Source organism: Littorina saxatilis, unplaced genomic scaffold, assembly GCF_037325665.1.
Source record: "Littorina saxatilis isolate snail1 unplaced genomic scaffold, US_GU_Lsax_2.0 scaffold_799, whole genome shotgun sequence".
NCBI classification, from domain to species: domain Eukaryota; kingdom Metazoa; phylum Mollusca; class Gastropoda; order Littorinimorpha; family Littorinidae; genus Littorina; species Littorina saxatilis.
The window spans coordinates 57,291-63,290 of NW_027129600.1; the positions used below are offsets into that span (position 1 = coordinate 57,291).

A 6,000-nucleotide genomic window follows, 5' to 3' on the forward strand; every position below is an offset into this window, starting at 1 on the left:
ACAATAGAATTAACAGTGCCAGGCGTCTTGTGTGTTGAATACCGTGGCAACAATAGAATTAACAGTGCCAGGCGTCTTGTGTGTTGAATACCGTGGCAACAATAGAATTAACAGTGCCAGGCGTCTTGTGTGTTGAATACCGTGGCAACAATAGAATTAACAGTGCCAGGCGTCTTGTGTGTTGAATACCGTGGCAACAATAGAATTAACAGTACCAGGCGTCTTGTGTGTTGAATACCGTGGCAACAATAGAATTAACAGTGCCAGGCGTCTTGTGTGTTGAATACCGTGGCAACAATAGAATTAACAGTGCCAGGCGTCTTGTGTGTTGAATACCGTGGCAACAATAGAATTAACAGTGCCAGACGTCTTGTGTGTTGAATACCGTGGCAACAATAGAATTAACAGTGCCAGGCGTCTTGTGTGTTGTCGATATAAATAGCAACACTGAAAGACTGGTAAAAACAACAACGCAGCTAACGCTGAGTCATGTCAAGGTTAAGGTTACTAGTGTAAATTTCCAACTCAGTCTTGCCGCCATCACGAATTTTGATTGGTGAACGATGACGTCAACGCACCCGCGAAGCCGTGCTAAATATAAGGCCAGCACACTATATATACGCCGTTTATAATTCATTTGCATTGCGGAGCTTGAACGATTCCATCTTGAACACAAGGCCAGTACTGTAACTGCCCTTGATACGGATCGATCCAAGGGGGGGCAATCTCAGTCATCTCAAAGAGGGAAATCCAAACGCTATCCGCCTTGTTCGATTTTATGGGCTTGGACGATAGAGAAAAATAAGAAAAGCTAACACTAGGGTAAACCTGGACGAAATTGCTATCAAGAACGCAGAATTGATTTTTTCTGAGGTTTTTTTTTTGCCGTAAGCGCCATGTTTATCGCGTCTCGCACATCTGATGTTGACATGCATCAACAAAGGGGCCTCACTCTGGAAGAGTTTCCTGCTCCGATAAACATGGCGCTTACGGCAAAAAAAAACCTCAGAAAAAATCAATTCTGCGTTCTTGATAGAAATTTCGTCCAGGTATACTCCAGTGTTTGCTTTTCTTATTTTTCTCTATCGTCCAAGCCCATAAAATCGAACAAGGCGGATAGCGTTTGGATTTCCCTCTTTGAGATGACTGAGATTGCCCCCCCTTGGATCGATCCGTATCAAGGGCAGTTACAGTACTGGCCTTGTGTTCAAGATGGAACGATTCGCACACACAAGTTGTTGCTGTGAGTACAGGCGAATTCTACTTCCAAAAAACATCTGAAGGCGACTGAAGTTGTGTCTACATTTGTTTTAATTTGAAATAAACGTGAAAAAATGTTTTGTTTTGTGTTAAAATGAGTTTGAAACATGTTTTGCCTCTACAGCCGTTGCAATATACAGAAAGACACTGAGACGTACACACGGACGCAAGGGACAGACTGACTGACAAACACTGATTTCTGCAGGATTTTTCAGCGGGTGCAGAATTGGTACGCTTCATTTTGTGTTCATTTGCCTGAGAAGGACAGACGGACGGAAAGACAGACAGACTGACCAAGACTTTCCACACGATACTTCTTTCAACGTGTGCAGACTGACTTGTAGTCTTCATTTTGCCTGTGACGGTCTTTTGCCTCAGAAGGACAGACGGACGGAAAAACGGACTGACTGACCGATAATCATTTCTATCGGATATTTTCTTTTAGCGGGTGCATAACTTGTATGCTTCTGAGCCTGCGTTCTTTTGCCTGAGGCGAACAGACGAACGGAAATACAGACAGACACACTGACCAGAATGTCTGCAGGATATTTTCTTTCAGCGGGTGCAGACTGTCTTCATTTTGCCTGTATGCTTTTGCCTGAAACGGACAGACGGACGAAAATACAGACAGACAGACAGACTGACCCCGGCAGAATGTCTGCACGATATTGTCTTTTAGCGAGTGAAGACTGACTTGTATGCCTCATTTTGCCTGTGTTCTTTTGCCCGAGAAGAACAGGCGGATGCAGAATGTGTTTGCTTCGTTTTGCCTGTGTGTGTTTTTTTTTGCTCTGCTTCTCCTTTCTCTCTCTCCTCTTCCTCTCAAGTTCTTCTCGTCATTTGGTGAGCATGCATCTATTGATATATATCTCAGTCACTATAGTGACGAGATAAGAGTGTTTTGTTTACTGACGGTTCGTCATGAAGGTGTGCTTTCCACGTAAATAGCGAAGAAGCTACGCATTGACAAGCGCGCAATAGATGGTAATTGCACAGCAAATGCTAACTAGGATTAAAATACAGTTGATCGATGTGTCGGTCAGCTGACACACCTCGGGTCAGATTATGGACTGTGGGACTTCGATTTGCAATGAATGAATAGATGCTATTTGTGTCGTCTTTGTGTATGGCATGTGTCTGTGTTCCTATAACGTGGTGTGTGTGTGTGTGTGTGTGTGTGTCAGTGTGTGTGAGAGAGAGAGACAGACAGACCGTGAGACAGACAGACAGACAGAGACAGACTGACGGACAGACAACAGACAGAAAGAAGACTGTGAGACAAACAGACAGAAAAACATGCATCCAGTGATCCGGAGGCACGTAACCATGCCGTGAAAAAGGCTACCTCTACCGCGGTACCTGCTGTCAGGCCGGTTCATCTAGTGCACCCATGGAACTTCACAATTCAGAGGCGCACAAACATTGTTTTAAATATCACTTCCCTGGTCCCTCTTTAGGGACATTATGCTAAAAGTAGTCTTATTTTCAGGAGAAACAAACTCTACAGCCACCGCCAAATTATCAGTATCAGCTCGAATACTGCTCAGTGAAGGATCGAGACAAGAAAGACTTGAAGAGCAGCAATAATGTCTGGTGAAAAGAAAACACACAACACGGCTCGACGTACACAGAGACCTAGCACACTTCCAGCTCCAGTGGAAGCAGTTACACGCTTTGGGTTTTCACTTCCCTTCGTAATGTCTGTATTCCGAAACCTTCTGTCCTCAAACGGCGCACATGCTGCTTCCGCCGCAAGTGACCAAGCAACTTCCACTGCGCACGTGACCGCCTCCGCATTGCTGACAGCGGTGGATGACGCAGTACGTCATTCAGGTTATACTGCGCACTCAGAGAACGCAGATGCTGTTGAAACTCATCACGAGCATGGTGAGTTTGTACACAGCACCAGCGATATAAATTTTGCTGCATCATTGCATTGTGACTGTGAGAATGATGAAAGGTATAGGAATAGGAGTCCAACTCGACTCAACAGCAATGAAGAAGTGGTTCAGTACGACGAAAGCACTGTCGCCACCACCACTGAAGCAGCGATGTGTCCTCCTAGAGATGGCACAACACCATCAACAACACCGATAACGACCGGTGTTGCCGCCGCAGTTGCTTTCCAAGGAGTTGCCGCTACCACATCACCAACTTCGCTGACGACCAGTGTACCCGCCACACGTTTTGCGGCTAGTAGTCACGCTGCCGCGGGTGGGGTTACAAATGGAGTTCATTCAGCTCCAAAACAAGATGGCATCAACGAACATTCGTCAGGCCAAACTGAAGGAGCTCAAAATTCCACATCTCGAAGGCGATCACGGGACAGAAGCATGGAGAGAGGGGTCACAACTCCAACTGACGGAGACGACTCAGGGGAGAGAAGTCGGCAGGTGAAGAGGTTGCGCGTTTTAAGGGCAGAGAACAGGCGTCTGAAGGCGCGCCGGATGTGTCGTCAGTGTCACGTGAGGCCTGTGTCCTTGACCCTGCTGCCTTGCGGTCACTTCCTGTTCTGCCAGGAGTGCGGATCGACCTTCACCGCCTGCCCTGTGTGCAGGAAGACAATTCTAGCTGACGTCAGGACTTTTGTGTCGTAATGAGTGAAGAACACTGAACTGAAGAGAAGGTACAGTGAATGGAAGTTATTTTAACCTGAGGACAGGACTTTCGTGTCATAAGATTTCATCGGCTACGGGATAGTGCAGCGAATGTCTTGATGTATCACAATATTTCATCAAATTCAGAAAAGTGCAGTGAATATACAAAACCGTCATTGAATACAATCTCCATGACTCCAATAACAATCACACTGCCTGGACGGTCTAAGAAGTGTTCTATTTTTGACCACAGCAATCCCTCCGAAAGCGGGGCATGGCTGCCTAAATGGCGGGGTAAAAACGGTCATGCACGTAAAAATCCACTCGTGCAAAAATACGAGTGTACACGTGGGAGTTTCAGCCCACGAACGCAGAAGAAGGAAGAAGAAGACCACAGCAATCACAACGGCAATCACCGATAAAAGTATATTCGCGGATAATTAATTCATAAAGCTAGTGTCTGTCAGTAACATGGCTTGACTTCATTGGGTAAAACAATCGCATCTTTTCCATTGTCTTGCTTATACCAACTATAATGATTGTCCAGAGAAAAATGATGTGTGATGATATTCATCATACATAATTTTTATTTGCCAATTTGATCGAATGGTGGACAAATCAAAACTTCAAGAAAAGACCACGAGGAAACGGGTGGAGTACCAACAAACAAATCGCTATTTCATTTACTTTGTTCATGGATGTTGTCAGTCTCCACGTTAAAACAAGAAATTCCTCCGAGATAGGAAAAACACCCCCGTTGGTCAAAGGGAAATAACCATTCTCACTGCCACCAACTGAGAAGGTTATTTCCCTTTGACCATTAATATGTCCCTCTATAAGTCCTTGTAGAATCTTAATCCACCAATAACTCCCTAACCGTGTGTTTGACTGGTCCCAATTTGTGTAAGGACCGTCTCAGGAATGTATAGAACCTGTTCACCAAGTTTGGTGACGATCGGTCCGTTCATTCTTGAGATCTATATGCGAACACAAACAAACAAACAAACAAACACATCGACCGAATCCTATACACACCCCTATACCGGGGGTGTAATAATAGGCTGTGCATTGTACAGTTAAAAAAGAAAATCCCTTATTATGCAGTTTCCTGGTTGGCTTATTTCTTCGCTTAATCGCTGGCTGGTGTGTATGTGATCGTGACTTATACGTTTTATTTCATGCTTGTGTGTGTATACAATCATGTACGTTTAATTCTGACACAGCAAGCAAATTTACTTTTGCTGACAAGAGAACAAGAAGAAGGTGCTACCTGCACAGAGTGCGAATTTGTCTGAAATAAATTTCTTCACGAACACTCGTGGCAATTTTTGAAATTAATTGACCCAGACATTCCCACACTGCAAGGACACAAGCAGGATGAAGAAGGAATATGTGACCCTCCACCACGAAATGAGTCGCATGTCACCTCGCGCGTTTCTGCGCTAGGCTTAATATAAGTCCGGGAAGTGTCTGGTAACAGTGTGAGGGTCACCTTTGTCACAGGCTTATAACTCAAACATATTTCGCTCTTTTCTAAAACGGTTTTCACCATTGGATAGAGCATAAAAAACTCTTTAGGAAAATGTAAAAATATGAAAATCATGCAAAGGTGACATGCGACTCATTCCGTGGTGGAGGGTCACATATTAGTATCCCCTGTACAACGTCAAGCCTGGCTATTCTCACGGGAAGGAGTCGGTATGTAACCAGGGTTCCCCACGGACGCCCCTCCTTGTGCGTCCCGGGACCCCCACTTTTAAATTTTTAGAGGGTCCATGGACCCCCACTGCAGTATTTTAGAGGGTCACAAGGGTCCAAAAGCCGAAAAGTCCCAGTGTACTTATAAAACATTGTGGTCACGTATAGTGAACTGCGAAGTGTTGATTGCAGTCTGAAAATGGTATAGATCTACGGTACGCACGACAAAGGTAATTTAGTGCATCCTAGGACCTGCTCTTTTAAAATCTAGTGCGTCCAGGGACCCCCTCCATATATTTCTAGTATGTGTTTTCGGCTTCTTGTGCCTATAGGACGCAGGGACGCGCGCTATGGGGAGTCCTGTTAACATTGGGCCTGTACCTTTGTTACATTAATTTATGTATTAGGCCAAAAAAAAAAAAAGTCTGTTTACGGTAACCCGACC

The 6,000-nt window shown here is 44.9% G+C and overlaps 1 long non-coding RNA gene across 1 annotated transcript; it reads left to right on the forward strand.

Annotated features, from left to right (window-relative positions):
- The first annotated feature begins 1,188 nt into the window (after positions 1-1,188).
- LOC138957831 (uncharacterized) lies at positions 1,189-5,174 on the forward strand. The gene is made up of 2 exons (XR_011453199.1): positions 1,189-1,243; positions 2,750-5,174. It is a non-coding gene; the product is annotated as an uncharacterized lncRNA (long non-coding RNA).
- The last annotated feature ends 826 nt before the right edge of the window (positions 5,175-6,000 follow it).